This window comes from Triturus cristatus, chromosome 6 (genome assembly GCF_964204655.1).
Source record: "Triturus cristatus chromosome 6, aTriCri1.1, whole genome shotgun sequence".
Taxonomy (NCBI): domain Eukaryota; kingdom Metazoa; phylum Chordata; class Amphibia; order Caudata; family Salamandridae; genus Triturus; species Triturus cristatus.
Window position 1 is genome coordinate 1,059,519,740 of NC_140589.1, and position 21,774 is coordinate 1,059,541,513.

The 21,774-nt window shown below is 47.1% G+C and overlaps 1 protein-coding gene across 4 annotated transcripts in view; it reads left to right on the top strand.

Moving 5' to 3' along the window:
- AKAP7 (A-kinase anchoring protein 7) overlaps positions 1 to 21,774 on the top strand; it is a 1,351,667-nt gene that overhangs the window by 669,436 nt on the left and 660,457 nt on the right. The window lies entirely within an intron of this gene.

Genomic DNA, 21,774 nt, shown 5'->3' on the forward strand with positions numbered 1-21,774 from the left:
AAGGGGGCGTCCAGCTGTTCACGGTCCTCGACGGACAAGCCGGGCAGGGCAATATCCCGCAGCAGAAGGCGAGAGTCTTCCTCATCCCTATCAGTCACCGGAGACTACACGGCCCGGAGGTGATCAGCAAAACACTCCACAATCTCACCAGGCTCAGTCACACACTCTCCATCCGAACCCCGAAGCTCCGGGACCACACGATTCACTCTCTCCTTCCTGTCCAGCCAAGCAATCAATTTACCCGCCTTGTCCCCGGAGTCATATAGTCTACCCTGCTGCTCCCTATACATAGTCTTGGCAGCGTCAGTAACAAGAGACCTGTATTCAAACTGCTTCAAGCTGAGGGCATGGAGCCCTTCCGGAGTGACACCCGCCTCCAAGGCCGACTCCAGCCCCGATATGTCAGTCTCCAGCTTCACCACTGCCTCATTCTTGAGCTTCTTAGCCACGACTATCTGGGAGAGGGCTTGTCCGCGGAGCACAGTTTTAAACGCTTCCCACAGGGACATTGCGGACGACACCGACCCCTCGTTTTCAAGGAAATATTGGTCAATCGACTTGACCAGGCTATCGCGAGTCGTGGGGTCTCGCAGGTACCAAGGGTTAATGGGAGCGATCCGCCCTGCAGACCGCGACCCGGTGTCAAAGAGCAGCCACAGTGGGGAATGATCAGAGATACCCCGCGCCAGGTGCCTAACCTCTCGAATCCGGGCAGTCTGGGCCGCGGGCATAAGAAAATAGTCTAATCTGGAAAGACTCCCATGCGCCCCAGAGTGAAAGGTGTACTGACATTGTATCGGATGCATTAATCTCCAACTGTCTACCAGACCAAAGGTCTCCAAGAGTCCGACGAGCCATGCCTGGGCAGCGGGGAGGGCCCTGGGCGGGTGACGATCCAGGTCACCCGAGACCACCGAATTAAAGTCCCCGCCCATATGCAAAAGACTGTCCGGAAGTTCAAGCAGCATGCGACCCAAGTCCGAGAAGGTGGAGTTCTGGAGGCCCGGGGGAACGTAAACTGAGACCAAGGAAAGTGACTGCCCCTCCCACCTCCCAGTCAAAGCCACATAGCGCCCTCTATCATCCGTGACTACCCTAGTGATCTCTAACGGAAGTGAGGATCGCAGGAGAATGCCCACCCCTCTGGAACCAGTGGTGAAACCAGAATGGGCCACGAGGCGGTATCCCCCCCTGTTCATTGCATGACAAACATTACCAACTAGATGCGTCTCCTGTAAAAACACCACATCAGGAGCCAGACGACGCAAATACTGCAGCACAACACCCCGCTTGATACGGTCCCCCAACCCATTGACGTTCCATGTCATCAATCTCAACCCGTCCCCCCCCATCCCCTCCAGTAGATCAAAGGTCCCCCAGCCAATAGCACAGCACCCGAAACTGGACAAAAATCAGTACCTCGCCCTAAAAACAAAGAACACACATCAAAACAACCCCTCCCACCCCCCAACCCCCCCCCAACTCCAACTCCCCCCACCCTGCACCCCTGCGGGCCAAAAAACCCCCCCAACTTGCAGTGTGCCTGTCGCCCTACAAACCCCATTCTACGAAAAGACCCCGGAGGAGGAAAGGGACCCGTCCCCGCCCGCCCCCCACACAGGTCATAGTGAGACAAAATGAACAAAAGAAGTAAAACCCAGCCGAACAGTGCAAAATGGCAAAGTCAAGGACCAAAAGTCACTCCAAGGGGGACCCGTCACCTTCGGTACCGGCAGAGGGCCCCGGCCGGTCACCCCTGTCCGGCAGCGAGTCCAGCCAGTCACTCACGGTCGCGGGAGAGTCAAAAAAGACAGCCCGATCCTCGTGTTCCACTCGGAGTTTTGCGGGATAGAGCATAGAGTACTTAAGGCCCAGGTCTTGGAGACGACGCTTCACCCCCTGGAAACCCATCCGCTGTTTCTGGACAAGTTGGGTGAAGTCCGGATAAAAGTTTATTGACGAGTTCTCATGACGAACCGGGCCGTGGACCCGTGAGGCCTGCAGAATCGCATCTCGGTCTCTGTAGTGGAAAAGTTTGGCTACAATAGGCCTCGGGGGGGCCCCCGGCCGCGGCCGACCGCCCGGAACTCGATGGGCCCGCTCCACGGCAAAGAACTTACTTAGGCCAGCGGGGGCCAGCTGTTGGAGGATGAGTTCTTCGACCAGGAGGTCAACCGGGCGGCTGTCGGAGGACTCCGGTACGCCTATGACACGGATGTTGTTGCGTCGGGCTCATCCCTCGAAGTCCTCCAGCCGCCGGGCCATCTGGTCGTTGGCCGTCTTGATGTCGCCAAGAGTGGTCCGCAGGTCCGACACATCCACACCAAGGGTGGAAGTACGCACATCGAGCGCTTGAACCCTCTCGTTGGTTTTAGAGAGATCCGCCCGAATTAATGTGACATCGATAGCCACCGTGTCAATTTTACGGGCCAGGGCCTCGTACTGCGTGGCGATGGTCTCCCTGATGCCGTTAATGGCGCCCATGATGTCCTGCAGGGACAGCTCCGGAGAGACGGACGTACCACCACCGGCGTCGTCTGGGGGGGCACCGGCCGCTCCAGGGGACCCTCTGCCATGCGTGTAGCGGTCCATGTTGTTCGCCTGGACCGGTCCCCCGCGAAGGGAAGCCTTAGTCTTACGCCCCTCGGGGGCCCCCTTGCCCCCCATGTGGGCCACGCTCACCGAAGGGGACCGTCGATCAAGGGTCGAGTGGGCACCGGCACCGCAGACGGGCGCCTCACCAGAGTCCGGAGTATAGCGGTGCGAGGGGACCAAAGGCAATGGGTACTCTAGTAGCAGGCGGAGACAAAGGCCTCACGCAGAGGCCAAGGAAACACCAAGCCTCACAAAGCGATTCCGCCGTCCAGCCCCTTTGAAGTCCAAAAGTGAAACCGAAAGTGTTGGAGCGGCCACTGGCACTGCGCTGCAGCCGCTGTTGTTCGATTACGCCCCGGCTCCACAGTTCACCCTCGCACCGGGCACCGCCATCGGGTGGGTTTCAAAAGTTCAGACCACAATAAATCAGGATTCCCAGGTCCGATTCGATTTCTGAAAGGAGATCCGTGTTCAGCCAGCCTTCATCTTCCAGATTCCGTAAACCATATCAGGATAAACTCAGGATAAATTCCGAGGAGCGGCGAGGGTCCGGGGAGCCCTGTGCTCACGCGACCATCTTGGATGCGCGCTAGGCTCCTCCTGCTGCGTTCTTTTCTGAGCTAGAAGAGGTTGGTTGTGGATGGGTTCCCTCTCCAGAGTCTCTCAGCGGCTCTTACTTTTCTTCTTTCGGAGTTGAGGTCTTTGTTGAACCAGGCTCTGGAGCGGGTATCTCTGACCCTTTTCAGTTTCAGGCGGACTAGTTGGTCAAGAGCAGTTGTCATTGTCCTGTTGTACAGTGTAGTGAGCTTGACTGTGTTGAGGTTATCTGTGGAGGGAGGGAGACGTGAAGTTATGGTTTCTTCGAGGACAGGGAGGGGGATGGTATTGCGATTTCTGCTCCTTTGATGGGTAATTTGAGTTTTGGCTGGAGGAGTTGCAGTTTGATTGATGTTGAATATAATGATGTGATGGTCTGACCAGTCGATTGGGAGGATGTTATTGATGGTTATTGTTTCGTTTTTGGCTATGATTGCATCATGGGTAGAGCCCTTGTTGTGGGTTTGACCCTTGCAGTGTTGGGTGAGCTCAATTGTGAGAAGGAGTTCATTTAGTGACTGAATGACAGTGTCCTTTTCGTTATTCCAGGGGAGGTTGAAGTCACCCAGGATGATGTTGTCGGGGTTGGCTAGGGAGCAGTGTGTAGGTAGGTCTGACATTTGTTCTCCGAATGCAGGAGAGTTTCCTTGGAGGTGGTAGATGAGAAGGCATTTTGTTACTTTGCTGTTTTGACGTGTTATGATGTGTGTTTCGAGGTATTAAAAGTAGAGAAGGAGTGGGATTTGATTTCAACTAGATTGATGTTGTTCTTATGGATGATGGCAATGCCACCACCTCGTTGGTCAATTCTATCTTTTTTAATGATAGATAAACCAGGGGGGACTAGAAGGTCATGGAACGGATAGGATGTTTCATTGAGCCAGGTTTCGGTGAGGAACGCAATGTCAATGTCATGATTCAGTATGGCATCAGTCAGCTCTATTGCATGCTTGACTGCAGATCTGCAGTTTATAAGCATGCAGTTTATCTTGCCGCTATTGGAAAGGTTTTGGAGGGACGGGGGAGCTTGGGGAATGGTTGTGCATTGGGAAGGAATTCTTGTAGATCGAGGTTGTTTGTTGGCTCTACCTATCCCGGTAATTACCTGTATGCTGGAGGGAGGGGTTTGGGTAGTTGTGGGGTCATAGGTATTAGCGAGGGTCACTGCCTCTTTCAGAGACATCTCAGGATTCACTCTTCTTGGTCTGAGAGATTGGGTGTTTCTGGGGGTGGAGCGCCAGCTGGTCGACTGGTGATTGGGCAGTTGAGGTGGCTCGTTGATGATTGTGAGGGAGAGGAGTATTGGGTGTTAGGCAGGGAAGGGGGGCTTTGGTGTTGAGAAGGATTGTGTTTATGCCCTGCGATATTGTGTTGATTTGGCTATGGAGAAGGGATAGGTTTTCGGTTATGGTTATGAGGTGCTTGGGGGTCATTGGTAAAACGGTGTTGAGTTGTGTTTCAATACGTGTGAGGCGTTCAGTTAGTTCTGCCATAGACTCTAGGTTTGGGGTAGTGGGAGGGGAGGGGTTGGGGGCGATCGGGTTGAGGGTGTAGGTTGGGACAGGAGGGTTGGAGGTTGGTAGGGCTGGGGGGAGGGGAGGTGTTGGGGGAGAGGTTCATCTGAGGGTGTATGTTGGGATGGGGGTTGAGGGGAGGTAGTATTAGGGGGAGGGGAGGGGTTGGGGGCAGAATCGTCTGAGGGTGTGGGTTGGGACAGGTGGGCCGAGGGAGGGTGGGATTAGGGGAAGTGGAGAGACATGCGTCTCCCGATGGTCAGTGGGGGGGTTGTGGAGTGTGCGTCTCGAGTGTATTGGTGTTGTATTGTGTGAGGGTTGGTCGTCAGTTAGGCGGGAGTTTGGGTTGACGCGGTAGGGAGATTGGGGTAGATGTATTGGGTGGGGTGAGGGGGTGGCTCAGGGCGTGACGTCTCGTGGTGGGAGGTGTGATTGGGGGAGATGGGAGTCGGGGTAGAGAGGGTTCTGGCGTGGTATGGAGGTCTGAGGTGTTCAGTAGTTGAGGGCTTGCATCAAGTTTCATGGGCGTTTTGTCTTGGTTTGGGTTCTGGGGGGTGTGTTGGGAAGGGGTGGGGTGATTGGACGGGCGGAGATGAAGTTACGCAGCTTGCGGAAGGCGAGTTTCAAATTGCCGCAGGTTGGAGTCGTTGGCTCGGACCATGACTTTGCCATTTCTGTATATTGTTATGGTGGCGTTGATTCTGAAGGGAGAGGACTTGGAGACAATCAGTATTTGGCCGTGGGGGAATGTTAGTTGTTTTAGTAATTCGCAGGAGGTTAGCTAGGTTATTTCTCCATTTGGCCTGGTGGGCGGTGTAGAAGATGAGATCTGTTTTTGTCCTGCCTTTGGAGGGGTTGTGGTAGAGGTCAGCTATGAGTGTTTCAGGGTGTTGCTTGAGTAGTCTGTGTTTAAAGATTTTGGTGGCGTTAGCTGAGAGGTTGGGTGGGTAGGTGATGGAGAAGGAGTGGGGGCCGTGGGGTTTAAGGCTGGTGAGAAGTAGGGGTGTGGGGGTTAATGGGGAGTTCTGGTGGGGTCTTATGTTGGTTGACATCCTAATTAAGGGAGTAGAGAGGAAGGTGAAATACAGGTGGGGGTTCTAGGTTGATGGGTAACTGCAGGGATGGGGGCCACAGAGGGGTTTAATTATGAGCATCCATGGTTTTAACTCTTGTACCAAATGAGCTATGAGATACGTAAACATGCAGTCTTTTGTTTATGTCTACAACTGTTAAATATTCTGCACCTGTCACTTTAAAATAAAAAAATGATAGAAAAAGGCAAAGTGAAGCTGTGGACCACGTCATGTGATCAAGGCCCTCTGGGGCTGAAATGCGTCATGGCTGACTGCTGCTAAATGGGAAAATAAAAAACTTTGCAAGCACCTATTTGATGGTCCGTGCTCCAGTCTTTGTGGAAAATTCACAACTTGTGAGGTGGAGAGTGCAGGACATATATATATATATCAGCTCAGTGGGGAATGTCCATAAAGCAAACCGCACTCGGACAACGAGAAGCTTCCCCAAAGCTTTATTGATCGGTATGAGCAGTCGGTATCACCAGAAAAATTTTAGCATCAGTCCGCAGTCCGACGCGTTTCGAGTTGCCTCTTCTTCCAAGGAAATGCAGCCTACGAGCTCTTGGATGGCTCCGCCTCTTATATAGATGCTTCTATCGCCTGCCGGAATCGGCACTCTGTATGAATGGCGTTGCATTGTGGGAGACAGAGTCAATAATTATAATCCACAAATGGAAGCACTTGTAATTAATTGCAAATACAAGCTCCGCATGAGCCCCGGTGAACTCGACTGTTCTAATCCTTGCTCGTTGCCCCACAAGACAGAGCCCTTTATTCAGAAGACCCGTGGCCCCCCGTGCATGGGGTGGTGCAGGTTCAGCGGCAGGACGGCCGCTAAATATATCAGCTCGGTGGGTAATGTCCATAAAGCAAACCGCACTCAGACAACGAGAAGCTTCCCCAAAGCTTTATTGATAGGTATGAGCAGTCGGTATCACCAGAACAATGTTAGCATCAGGCCGCAGTCCGACGCGTTTCGAGATGCCTCTTCTTCCAAGGAAATGCAGCCTACGAGCGCTTGGATGGCTCCGCCTCTTATATAGATGCTCCTATCGCCTGCCGGAATCGGCACTCTGTATGAATGGCGTTGCATTGTGGGAGACAGAGTCAATAAATATAATCCACAAATGGAAGCGCTTGTAAATAATTGCCAATACAAGCTCCACATGAGCCCCGTTGAACTCGACTGTTCTAATCCTTGCTCGTTGCCCCACAAGACAGAGCCCTGTATTCAGAAGGCCCATGGCCCCCCGTGCATGGGGTGGTGCAGGTTCAGCGGCAGGACGGCCGCTAAATATATATTATTAGATAATAAAGTGATTAGATGGCTGGAATCTTCGCTAGACTCACTAATTCCGAAAAAACTTAGGACTAACAAGAGAGACAATCATGGCTTTGAATAGTATAACTCTAAACTTAGGGAGCAGAAACAAACTTGTAGACGCTTGGAAAGAAGCTGAAGAAAAGATTTCTCTGGGATCAAGAAATTGAAGTATAGAGAAGCCATTAAGACCTATAAAGCGGAAATTAGGCTTGCCCAAGCAGAATACTATGAGAAGAAGATTCTCTCTGCCTCCAATTCTCCCCGGGAAATTTTTTTAATCGACAAAACCCTCCACAAGCCGTTCGAGCCCACCCCTTCTTCTACTGACCCCTCAGGGCGGTGCAATAATTCGGCGCAATTCTTCTTTAAAAAAATTGATGATATCTATTCTACCTTCCCGCATCCATCAGGACAAGGAGGTGTTCCCCCTCCACAAAGCCTAGTCCAACTGCTAGGCCCAGGAATTGATACTATTCCCCCTATGGATTTGAAAATTCTAAAAGCTTATGTTCTCCAGCTGAAATCCGGATCCCCCAGTGATGTGATTGCCCCTGCTCTCATCAATCAGGTTTTTGACTCCATCGGCTCAGTTATTCTTGACCTCATTAACCTCTCATTATCCACTGGGGTCGTTCCATCCTTATGGAAGTGGGCCATGTTTAGAGCCCTTCCATAGAAACCTTCCCTAGACCCGGTAATTTTCGCAAATTATCGGCCTATATCGCTGCTACCAGGGTTTGCCAAAATATGCGAAAAATATGTTAATGCTATCCTCTTCGCATTTCTGGAAGAGAACGATCGCCTGCACCCTTCTCAAACTGGTTTCCGACCTCAGCAAGGCACTGAAACGGCCTTGCTAGCAGTGGTTGAAGAATCAAGGAAAATTCTAGATGCTGGCGGGTCCGTAGCCATCGTGCTATTCAACCTGAGCGCGGCCTTAGATACGGTCAGCCATTATCTCCTGATGGAAAGACTCAGAGAGAGTGGAGTTTCAGGAGTGCTACTTAAATGGTTGGAATCCTTCCTCAGAGATAGGTCTTTCCAAGTTTTCGAGAATGACTCCATCTCAGAGAGAATGCCTTTGTGCTGTGGGGTACCTCAGGGATCTTCCCTAAGCCCCACACTGTTTAATGTTTATATGCGACCTCTGGGTGAATTGGTCAAGCCCTTTGGGGTTAAGATCGTCTCATATGCAGACGATACACAGCTGATTGTGTCCCTCAACCAGCTGGATGATAAACAGTTTTGCCTGGCCAACAGCCTGGAGAGAATAGCCACCTGGATGGACAACTCCTTCTTAAAGTTAAATGGTGCGAAAACAGAGTTGATGTTCTTAAGGAAACCCACCAATATTAACCCTGGTGTTTTCTGGCCCAAATGCCTAGGTGTTATGCCCACACCTAAAGATTGCATAAAAAGTCTCGGAGTGTGGTTTGATCATAAACTTGATTTCAATGAACAAGCATGCAGAGTGGCAGCTACCTGTTTTAGAATCCTCAAAATGATAAGGAAAATTCTTCCCGTGTTGCCTTTTAGTGCAGGGAAACTGATGGTTCAGGCCCTGATACTGTCTAGACTTGACTATGCTAATGTGCTTTACCTTGGAGCTTTGTGCGCCACCATAAAAAAACTTCAAATGGTGCAAAACTGTGCGGCCCGTTCTTTATTGCAGGCCCCTTTCGGGCATCGGCGAAGCCCCTGATTGTCTCTCTGCACTGGTTGCCAGTGGCAGAAATAATTCAGTTTAAGGCCCTTTGCATTGCTCACAATGTGATGTCCTTGAGGGCACCCCCGATCCTAAGAACTATCATTACCCCCTACCTTCCCAAGAGAACATTACGCTCAGAAACGAAACGTCTTGCAGTAGTCCCAGGAGTGTATCGAGTCCGGAGCGGGGGTCGGATGTTCTTCACCATCTCAGCGAAGAGCTGGAATCAACTTCCAGATAGTATTCGGCTTGAGACCAATCATTCCTCCTTCCGTAAATCTCTGAAGACCCTGCTGTTCCCGTGATGCTCCTTTATCGGTTTGCTGCTTTGTCACTAGCGCTGGGAAGCCTTTGGTAGCCATGCGCTCTACAAGTACTTATTCATTCATTCATTCATCAGCTCGGTGGGGAATGTCCATAAAGCAAACCGCACTCAGACAACGAGAAACTTCCCCAAAGCTTTATTGATAGGTATGAGCAGCCGGTATCACCAGAAAAATGTTAGCATCAGGCCGCAGTCCGACGCGTTTCGAGTTGCCTCTTCTTCCAAGGAAATGCAGCCTACGAGCGCTTGGATGGCTCCGCCTCTTATATAGATGCTTCTATCGCCTGCCGGAATCGGCACTCTGTATGAATGGCGTTGCATTGTGGGAGACAGAGTCAATAATTATAATCCACAAATGGAAGCGCTTGTAAATAATTGCAAATACAAGCTCCGCATGAGCCCCGGTGAACTCGACTGTTCTAATCCTTGCTCGTTTCCCCACAAGACAGAGCCCTTTATTCAGAAGGCCAGTGGCCCCCCGTGCATGGGGTGGTGTAGGTTCAGCGGCAGGACGGCCGCTAAATATATCAGCTCGGTGGGGAATGTCCATAAAGCAAACCACACTCAGACAACGAGAAGCTTCCCCAAAGCTTTATTGATAGGTATGAGCAGTCGGTATCACCAGAAAAATGTTAGCATCAGGCCTGCATGCTCTTCTTGGCTCTGCAACTGTGGGTATTACAGCTTAGATCATGGAGCCTTTCTTTACTTTAACAAACAAAACAGTCCAGTGCCAGGCCCGCCTGCCTGCGATGCAGGATCCGCTCAGTCTGAAGCTGGGGCCCTGTGGAATCCTGGACGACCACTAATGGTCCAGAGATACCCGTTAGCCTCCAGACACCGGAGAGAGCTTCTTTCTAAATACGTCCTTTCTGAGGGGTTGCCCAAGACTAGCTGTAGGTTCTTCACGGGCGCTGAAGCCCCGTTAGTCTTTAACAGAGTTTGGAACGTATTTTTCTGCAACTGTCATTCCTTCTCCCCCGGTTCCATTTATTAATGGGAAAGAGACCGGGTAGTCCGTCTTTAGAATTACCTTTAGTGCTCTTAGCAGCTCCCACAAATTACACGCACGGGGGCACGTCCCAAAACACTCTAGCAGCCAAAGACTACATGGCATACCTGTGTGCTCATTGCGCGCAGACTACCAAAGATTCTTCTCTGGAGAAAATACTCAATGCACATCTTTTTAGAGCAATCTGTGCACCCACTCGTTAGATAGAGCGCATGCCTCTAAGTGATAAGAGTCAGTGGGCACATTCATTCATTCATATCACTCTTTCAAACAATGTATGCCTCCACGCGATTCCGTTTGCAGTTACACATTACAGGATCATTCATTCATCATTTCACTCTTTCATAGAGCGCATGCTTGTAGGTGAGTCGGTTGGCAGAGTTACAAAATACATAATTCCTTAATTTCACTCTTTCAAAGGATGTATGCCTCTGGGGATAATTCAGTTTGCAAAGTTAATTAGTACAGGTTTATTCATTGATTTCACTATTCCATTCAGTTGCCGCCCGCTTTTGTACATAGGTTCAGTGAACTGCCTCTTTCTCAGGTCAACATTGGATTTGACACAGGGCCGGACTGGGAACCAAAAACGGCCTTGGCAAACTGCTCGGCGGGGGGGGGAGGGGGGGGAGTGCGGGGTTGGGGTGCCACTGAGCTCTATGCCAGGGCCGGTTTTCGGCCGATTTTGTTACAGGGAAACGGCCCTGTAACAAAAACGGCCCCCAGGGCCTAAAACCGGCCCCCACCCATGCGGCCAACCGGGGGATTGCCCTGTGCCCGCTACGGCCAGTCCGGCTTTGATTTGACATCCAGCACGGGGAGAGCGGGCAAGACGAGTGACCGACACGGACACTGCACACATTTGGCACTCTCTCAGAAAATAGATGAATAAACAAATATTGTGAGGTAACGGAGGGGTGCAAAAGTGGGGGATAATGGACTGCATGGTTAGGCCCTTATAAGGTCCCTAAGGCAAGACCTATTGGCTAAGCCAATGCTTGTTCCATGTGCCATCTCATCCATTCATTTATGTAATCACTTATTCACCAAAACATTTGCTCATTCTTACATTCACCTAGTAACAAACAAACACAAACTAGTCAATCAATAGCGAAGAACTTTAACCTAGAACATTCTTTATGCTTGTTACAAGTTGTTCACAGTAGGTAGTCCTTATAATGGGCAATCCTCCTGAACCTGTCTAGTGCACAATCCCTGTAATGTAGCAGGGAGGTGGCATCATTCGAACAGGGGGAACTGTAAGGACGCCCGGCAAGCGTGCAGTTGGTGGTCTAGCCCACACAGAGTGGGCGTTGAAATAAAAGGCAGTAGCGGAGACTGCGAGGGCAATTACTAGCCAGCTGACGCGTGCAAACAGACCTGGCTCTTGTATGGTTCCTTCTGCCTGCACTCCTCCCTCCCCTCCCGCAACACGTGCTGCTAGGACTCGGGTATCACATTGGACCGCCTGCTAGGAACACGGCAGACGCGAGATCACGCTCCTTTGAAGAGCGCAACAAGAGCCGGTGATCAAGAGAATGTTCGAAGAATTCAGTGGGTCTTCTTTGCCAATCTGTGCAAATCTCAGAAAATTAGTCAATTAGAAACATTTTATGAAGTAGATTTATGACTTTAACAAGGATGTATGAGAACTGGACGCATAGTCATTGATTTTTACTGGCATTCTAATATACTGGGACGTATTTAAAGTGTCCATGTGGGTATGTACTTTTGAGAAAATATAAAATACGGATTAAAAAAAAAAACATACTGAAAACGACAAAAACGCACATTGAAACTTCACCAAAACTGCGGCGAGAGACATATTTGTTGACAAGGAAAGTCCATTCATCCTTAAGTTTGCCATAAGGTTCACTTTGATGCTGTACGTTCATCCATAGAAATTTACATCTAATCACCAAAGGTCTTATAATCCTTTTATTGTTTCATCGTAAGGGCTCTAACATAAATATTGTACTATTCAATTCTTGTTCATATCGTTTACAAAGAAAGCGTTGAGGAGAGATGAGCTTTTGTTCAGAAGAAAAAAAATGTATCATGAGTTGCAATTTACAAAATGAACAAAGCAATTTAAAAGAATCCACATGCCTCAGGCATCTAAGAGGCTGCACGTTTTGAATCCCTTTGATGTGTAAATGGTTTCTTGGCAGTGTCTAAACGGCATCTGTGGCTTTTGGCAGCCTGAATTTTGAAAGCAAATCAATTTATAGAGAAAAACAGTTCAGCAGAAAAAGCTGATGACAAGTGTTAGACCTGGCATCTTTTGGTGTGTTTCTCCTCTTTTTGCTTTCGGACCTCATGAGTATGACTGTGTTTTTGCTGGTTTAGTGTCTGTGCGCACTTTCTCACTGCTGATCAGTGTTAAAGTGCAAGAACTCCTAAGGTAAATTGTGTTATGGATTGCTCTTTCTGTGATTGGCTATTTGATTTATTGCTAAGTCTCTATTACAGTGCACTAGGTGTTCCCAGGGCCTGTAAATCAAATGCTACTAGTGGGCCTGCAGCACTGGCTGTGCCACCCACAGAAGTAAAAACCAAAGGAAATGATGGACGGAGTGTTGAACATTGCAAGCACTCACCCCCAGTCAACTGATCTGGGTTTAATCCATCACCGTTCTTTAGCCCACTCTGCCACCCCAGTTCAGACATGGCCATATGCAAATCAGTCTGACCCTGTGCCTCATGAGAACAGTCCAGTCCGAACTGCCAAGCCATGTCTTCCCTGGACCGGAAACAAGCTTCCTAGGACCGGTTTCTGGCATTTCAGCCGTCTTCAGCCAGGCTTGCTTGAATCCAGTGGCAAAGTTAGCAAGGGACTCACGTCTGAGCACACCCTGCCAATTTATGGTGAACAAAGCAAAAACCAAAGGAAATGATGGACGGAGTGTTGAACATTGCAAGCACTCCCCCCAGTCAACTGATCTGGGTTTAATCCAGCACCGTTCTTTAGCCCACTCTGCCACCCCATGTAAGTGTATCTCAGACCTGCCACTGCAGTGTCTGCATGCAGTTGGTGACTGCCAAGTCGACCTGGCAAGTGTACCCACTTGGCAGGCTCCAAACCTTCTCTTTTCGTACATGTAAGGCACCCCTCGGGCAGGACCAAGGTATCACCATGGGCAGGGTACAGTTTATGTGAAAGGTAGGACATGTTCTGGTGTGTGTAACATGCTCTGACAGTGAAATACAGTGTATTTCGTTTTTCACTATTGAAAGGCTATCTGTCCCATTGGATAGAATGGGAGATACTTTGTAACATCTTACAAGTATAACTTCACATTGGGGCAAGATCGAGAAATGTAGTTTGGGCTCCCTGATCCCAGAATTTAATAACACATCTTTTAGTAAAGATGGTTTTTAAATTATGGGTTTGAAAATGCCACTTTTGAAAGTGAAAGACACAATTTATGGATGGAATGCAGAACAAATCAAAACATTCACCCCCAGTCAAGAGATCTGGGTTAAATCCATCATTCTTTTGCTCACCAATGGATTTAGGCCTAGATCTCTGTACTGGGGTGAATGTATGACATTGTTCTGCATGCTGTCCATCAATTGTTCTTTTTTTCATTTGTCAACCTGAGTAGGACGGGTATATCGAGACGTGAGTCCCGTGCTCTCCACGTCACTGGAGTCAAGCTATCCAGGCTGATGAGGGGTGAAACCCCGAAACTGGTCCTAGAATGCTTGTTTCCAGTCCAGGGAGGACCTGGCCTGACAGTTTGGGATGAACTGTTCCTATTGGGCGCAGGGTCAAGGCTGATTTGCATATGGCTGGGTCCAAACTGGAATGGCATGGGGAGCAAAACAACGATAGATTTAGGCCCAGATCTCTGTACTGGGGTGAATGTATGATATTGTTCTGCATTCTGTCCATCAATTGTTCTTTTTACTTTTAGAAAGTGGACATTTACTTGCTAAACCATCCTGTGTGCCTCTGCTGTGTTGTGTATTGACTGTCTGGTTTCAGAGTGACAGGGACTGGGGATGTGCATTTACTGTAGATGGCCACTGGGGGGGTCGAGGTGTGTCCTGCCTTTCCTGGATGAGTCAGGGCTGGACTGAATAGACCTGGGCTGGATTTAGAGTAGTGGGAGGAAATTTCCTTCTTCTTAATCTATGTCTGCCTTGCACAATGCTGTCTCCACCTCCTGTCAGGAGGATGAACCAGAGAGGGCAGAACTGGATTGGACTAAGCGCAGAGACTCGCTACCACAGGAGAACAAAGGAAAATGTGGTATAAATATTAGCGCTCAGACCCCAGATCTTTAGAACTCTTGTGGATTAAGGAACCTTCCAAGAGTAAGAGCTAGAAAATCTGTGAGGAGGAACTACCACTTTGCTATGTGCTTTGCTGTGTTGGCCCTCAGAGGCTGCTTCTGTCTTGGGCAGACAAAGGACTGGACTGAACTTTCTGCAACTTCTTTGCTTGAATTTCTTCAAGGGCTTGAGGTAGAGCTTGTCCCCTGTTCAAGATGTCTCAGGAACAGCAAAGACTTCAAGTTCATCTGTTACCAGCACTGGGAACTGTGTGATTTGCGCTGCAACAGAAGAAAAAGCAACCCCTCACGATGCCACTGCTGACTCCATGTCATGAAGGCACCACAGAGGGCTCCGCAGAGAGCCCCGCCGCACTTCGCACCACAACCCTGGTCTCACCGATGCCGCCGTGCTGCTGCTGTCACTGCGACCTGTGGGCAGCGCACTTCACACCTTCTCGCTTATCACTGCTGTCCTGGTATCCCCGAAGATGCCGCTGTATGCTGACTTCGACACCACTGCCTCCACCGTGGTTCGAGGGCACTGCTCGTAAGTTACACGATGCACCGCAGCCTTGGCCTACCGACGCCAGCGCCATCAACTCCGGTTCGTCAGCCAACGACAGCGCTTCAGCAACGACAACGCCACTGCTTGCAGCGCATCCTGCTAGGACCGCAACGAGCACCGCCTCACTTTGCACTGCAGCTCTGGTCTCACCGTTGTCGCTGGATGCGTCACTGAGCCACTGCCTGAGGGCACCGCACCATCATCCACCGACATTGGCTCCGACTTCAACTAAGAAGAGTTTGATCTGCAACACGTGTGACTTCAAGGGCCCGACGACCCCGGCCTGACCTCCGCAGCCGACGCCTGCTCTTCGGAGCTCAACAAGAGGTCACTGACACCCTGCATTTCTAAAGGTACTGTTTTGCAAGTCTTCCCAACACCGTAGCTGACCTGCGATGCCACGGTCAGCTTGAACTGTTTTGATTTGTTGTTCACAACGCTGTGATAGCCCCTAACGGAGCTATCGACTTCAAGGAAGTGCATTTTAAGTCTATTTTTGCTTATTGATATTTCTAAGAACTGTATGGTGGATTTTATTTCATTTTTGGTCTTGTTTTGTACCAATAAAATATTAGATATTTTTCTAAAACTGGTGTGGTGTCCTTTTGTAGTGTTTATACTGTATTACTGGTGGTTATGTACAAATGCTTTACACACTGCCTCTGAGATAAGCCTAAGTGCTTGTGCCAAGCTACCAAGGGGATGAACAAGGGTTATTTTAGAAGTGTATCTCCCTTATCCTGACTAGGAAGAAGGGTCCCTATATGGACAGAGTAACAACCTGCCAACTAGAGGCCCCAATTTCCAACAACAAGAATTTATGCAACATTATTCATGTTATATTAGTGTAATGGGGAACGTAAGCTTTCACAATATAAAACTTATCAGCTACACAATAAAGGTGAAGCCAGCCTTTTTTTTAACACCCTTCAGGGTCCTTTAAAATTCGGCACAAATTCGGACTTTACTGCCCTGTTTTGAGGTCTGGGGTACAAATGCAACATGAAAACGTTACCATGACATTCTATGTAGTTTTATTTTGTGCAGTTTCTACCACCCTTTTCCTGTTGATAATAGTGAATGCATTTTTAGGTTTCGCTCAAACAGTGCTTTCTTGCAAAAGCTCTTGTATTAAAAACAAATTAAATGAAGCTTAGAGCCCTACCATTACTTACCTTACTTACCATTAGCTTGCTCCCACTTCACTTTACTTACCACTGTCTGGCTCCCACTTCAGTGCCTCCCCGTCGTCTCTGTCCTCCTCCTGAACTGCATCATGCAGTGAAGCCTGGACCAAGTACTGCTTCTGGTGGCCAGTGTCCTTCCACTACAGGCTCCTGCAGGTACTCTCTGGAACTCTAATTCACCACAGAGGACAAGATGAATTCAGCACAGCTTTTATTCAAGTCCATCAATTACTGCACCAGGAGACAAATGTTTCCTGAGTTTGAAATATAACATTCTTACAGAGAATGTAGACTGTTATACTTTCATAGATCTCACATTGCACGAGGCAAACAATGTGTGTGACATAATAGCATAACATGAATACAGATCACCACAACTTCTTCTCCCCTTTAATCACCATATAACAAAACTTTGAATACACTAAAATAACTATTCAGAAAGAAATAAAAACATTTAAAACAAAGATATAAAAATAGGTTAAATACACAGTTTGAATAAATGAACAACGCAAAACTTGATAAATTAAATGCAATAATCATAAATACGTGTTTAACTATCAAAATAATACATTTTGCATGTCAAAAACATACCAGACAGGTTCATTCTCTAAACCAACATAACAAACCAGATGGATTCATTCCCTAAATCTTGCTGGTTTCCTGATTTCTCTTTTCATTCTGGTTTGATTTTGAGCATTTCCCATCACTCAATTAGGAACTGGTACCCAATCTGACATTTCATTAGACAGACTTCCCTCTGAGCTATCCCTGAAATCTTTGTTGTTGACTTTCACTACTCGGGAAAAGTTCCACCATTCATGTCCTTTCACTCTTATAGAACTACGACTAACTGCTTCCACTATTGTAGGGTCCCTAAATCTAGACTGTCCTTTTGATACATGAATTGGTTCTTTAAAGAAAACCCAATCTCCAGTATGAATTTTGTGATCATGAATGCCGACAACATGCTTGCTGTCAAACCATTGCTTCACTTTCCTTTGTGCCACTTCAACATTGGGACGTAAATCCCTATCTATTGCCCTCTCATGAATTGAACAAGACTGACACTCAACCATGGAGGAGACATTTCACACGCAGGTAAACCACCTCTCATAATTTCAAACTGTGTCTTTCCCATGATGACTTTTGGACTTGTATGATGTGAAAGCAACATACTGTCAACAGCCATTCTCACCTAAATACTGTTCTTATCTGCCCACTGGATACACTTAACCAAGAATTCATTCATCAAGATTCATTTTCAACCAAGATTTCATTTTCAAACAAGATTCATTTTCAACCAAGATTCATTTTGAACTCAACCAAGATTCATTCATCAAGATTAATTTTCTCCACTGAACCACTGGCTTAAGGGTAATATAATGTGATTCTTTTATGTATTATACCAGACCTAGAAAATCTTTCAAATCTTTTGAGACAAATTGCACACCGTTATCGGGCACCAATTCTTTTGGAAACCTTCTGGCGTTAAAAAAGTGTGTTGAATAATGAAATTACAGTGTTTTTGTTCTGTTCTTGCACAAACTGGACCTCCCACTAACTACTGTAATAGTCAACCAAAACCAACGTCTATTTGAGCCTGGGCAATAAAAAATTCAAAGACCCAATAAAATCCACAGGCAATTTTGCCATGTTCTTTCGGGAACATTCACAGACTTATCCCTTATTCAGCAAATGACACACTCGCTAACCGTTTGCACAATGTCATAGTCCATAGTGGGCCACCAATACACCAAATTTATTTTCCTTTTCGGGACAGTCTGCCCCAAGTGGCCCTCATGTCCAGCTTGTACGATCTTGACTCTTAATGACATAGGAGGTATAAATTTGTCTCCCCTCAAATTTATGTTCTTTTTCTCTAATGTCAACTCATCCGCAACTTTGCAGACTTGATGGCAAAGATTTTTCCCTAGGCCACCCCTCAGTGACATGCTTACGAACCATTTTCAAAACTTCATCCTTCTCCAAACAATCCATCCATTCACTTTGGTCTAATGTGCCTTTAATACATACATCCACAGCAACTATAAGACACTCCTCATTCTCTTCTGCTGTGTCACATTCTGCAGTTGTTAAAGTTGACCTCGACAGATAGTCTGCCCTAATATAAGTGCCACCTGGGATATGTTGAATGTCAAAGTTGTACTGCAGCAGTTTCACACTCAATCTGGCTATCCTGGTTGAAAGATCCCTGATCACATTCCCAGCCAAAATATGAAATGAAATGATAAGACAATTTATTGAGCGCGATAGCTACCCTTAGGCGTCCTAGCGCTGCAGACATCACGTGCAGGGAAAACAGTTGAAGCTATACAGGTTTGTTAAAAACAAGAGTTTTTAGAAGGTTACGAAATGGGAGCAAATTAGGTTCTGAACGCAGGTTCAGGGGGAGAGAGTTCCAGAGTTTGGCCACGTTATAAGTAAAAGAGCGGCCACCACATCTGGTTCTTTTTATCCTGGGTACTCTGGCGAGGAGAGAGGATGCTGATCTAAGCTGTCTGTTAGGATATCAACTAATTTTTTGTGATCAATCAGAAGCAAAAATGTTCTTCACCAAACAAAATTCTTGACCTCCTTAACTGCCCAACAACAAGTCAGTAACCCTTTTCTGATCACTAAAAACATTTTCTCATTATCCCTTAAAGCCCAGGACACAAAACCAACCATTCTCTCAACCTGGTGAACTACCCCAAGACCACTGTTACTTGTGTCAACTGTGATCAAATATTAATTTAAAGGTGCATATGGTGCCAGTATCCTTGCAGACCCTATCTCTTCTTTCAACTTGACAAAATCTGCCTGGCAGGTCTCATTCTAGTGAAAAACTTTGTTCTTTTATAGTAATTCTCTCAGATCTTCTTGTTTTATTCGCAAACCTTTTAAAGAATTATGCGTACAATTCACAAACTCCCAATACGGATGTAACTTATACTTTATTTCCAGGTACTGGAGTATTAGTGAGGGCATCCTCTAATCCTTGATGTGGTTCTACTCTGTGCTGGGAGATTACATTACCTAAATACTCAATACTTACTTTAGCAAACTTACACTTCTTTAAATTTGCAACGATTCCCGCCCATTCTACCTTTTCCAAAACCGTACATTTTGTCTCATCATGCTTCTTAATGTTTCTAGCCACTACCAGAATTTCGGCTTGGAATGGGACAACCTCACTGATGCCTTTCAACACTGATTTCATGATGCACTGGAATACTGAGGCAGCAGGTGCCAAACTGAAAGGCATTCTTTTGAATTGAAATGTGCCTACAGGAGAAACAAAAGCAGTGAGATGTCTGCAGGATTGTTCCCATACCACCTGGTGGTTGGCGGATGCCAAGTCGATCCTGCTAAAAATATTTCCCCCTGCAAACTAGTCAAAATATCATCAATTTGTGGTAACGGATAAGTATCTACCCAGATGTTTTCATTCAAATTGCGTAGATCAATGCAAACTCTCAAGCCACCTGTTTTTGTCCTGGCAATAACCAACGGAGATAACCATACCGAAGATTCTACAAGTTCAATGACCCCTTCAATAAACATATTTTAAAGAATATTCGCTAAATCTTCCCTGATGCTAAAAGGCACATTTCTCAACTTATGTTTGACTGGTACCCCATTCTCCTAAACTTTTCTTTTATGCTGAAAACCCCTGATCCTCCCCAAACTCCGTTCAAAAACTTTTGGAAATGTATCAATCCATGTTGTTTATGTCTGTATCATACTCTCTTAATAAAGAAACTTGTACTTCCTTACCTGGAATTAATGTCACACCAAATAATTCCTAGTGATACCAGCCCAATATGTTGACACCTTTCTTTGCGACAAAGACTTAGTCAAAAATAACCTTCTCCTCAAACTGCAATGTGGTCTCAAAATACCCTAACAACTCAATCCCTTTTCCATCACATGAAACAAGACATCTGTTTTGCACTAGTAATTTTCTGTCTGCGCATGTATTCTTGAATAAAACCTCTGTGATGATTGTCATTTTGGCTCCCGAATCAACTAATAGTTTCAAAACTTTGCGATCTACCCAAATGTCTGTGTACGGATCACTACATACAGAATTGTCTTCATCCCTTATTACTAACACTAGGGGCCTCATGTAGGTAGCGTACCAGTTACCACTTCTTAAATACCGAGCCGTACCGACTCGGTATTTAAGAAGTGGTTACTCGTATGTAGGTAATGAGTCGGTAATTTTTACCGATTCGTTACTAGTCGGTGATTACCGAATCGGTATTTACCGATTCGGTAATGAGGCATACCTTCCCATTGATGGGAAGGTATGCCTCATTACCGAATCGGTAAATACCGATTCGGTAATGGGGGGAACACATACAAGGGTGGCAGGGTGTCACATTGACACCCTGTTGCACCCCTGTTTCGGCCATGTGTGCACATGTGGCACACATACATGCCCTAAGGGCATGTATGTATGCCACATTGCACACTGCTACGCGGGTAAAAATGCATGAATACATACATTAATTATTTACCACCAACTAAAAGTTGGTGGTAAATACCGACTCTAAAACACACCCACACACTCCCCCTACATCTCGATTTTGCTTTCGGTATTTACCGAATCGGTAAAATTACCGATTCGGAAAAGTTACCGATTCGGTAACATTACCGATTCGGTATTATTACCGATTCGGTAATTTTACCGATTCGGTAAATTCCGAAAGCAAAAATTGTCCCCCTACATACCATTAGCCAAAATACCGGTCGGTAACGGTAAAATTACCGAAAATCGGCCGTTACCGACCGGTATTTGGCTACCTACATGAGGCCCTAGATCTTTTGGCTTACCCAATAACTCAACAGTATCATCACTGCTGCCACAATCATATGAAGCATTCTGTCTGTTTTGGATTGGCATACTTTGTCAAAATGGCCAATTTTCCAGCAGTCCTTGTACGCAGCATCCTTAGCAGGACAAGGACGACCCATGGAAGAATGTTGAGGAAACCCACATCTGAAACATATATTTTTCTGTTTGGAAAACTGATTTATGTCTCCTTTTGTGAATTCATATTTTTTCTTTTGAAATGCAGACTTTGCGTTGGTTTGAGCACCCGTACCATTGTTAGCAACCACATACACCCAACACTTTCTTTATCAGTTCTCTTGAAGCCTTATGAGATATGTTAGACCTGGCACCATTGGCGTGGGTCTCCCTTCCATTTTTTGCTGTTGCCTCTGATATTTTGCTGGTTTTAGATGCTTTGGGCACTGTGCCACTGCTATTCAGTGCCACAGTGCAAGTGCTCCCTATGTTAAATTGATGTATGGATTAGTGACTCCATGATTGGCTTATTTGGTTTACTTGTCAGACCCTAGTACTGTGCACTGCGTGTGCCCTGGGCTTGTAAATCAAATGCTGCTGGTGGGCTTGCAGCACTGATTGTGCCACCCACCGTAGCAACTTGTAAAGTATGTCTCAGGCCTGCCATTGCAGAGCCTGTGTGCGGTCTGGAACTGCTATGTTGACTTGGCAAGTGCACCCACTTGTCAGTCCCCAAACCTTCCCTTTTCCACAAATCAAACACCCCTACAGT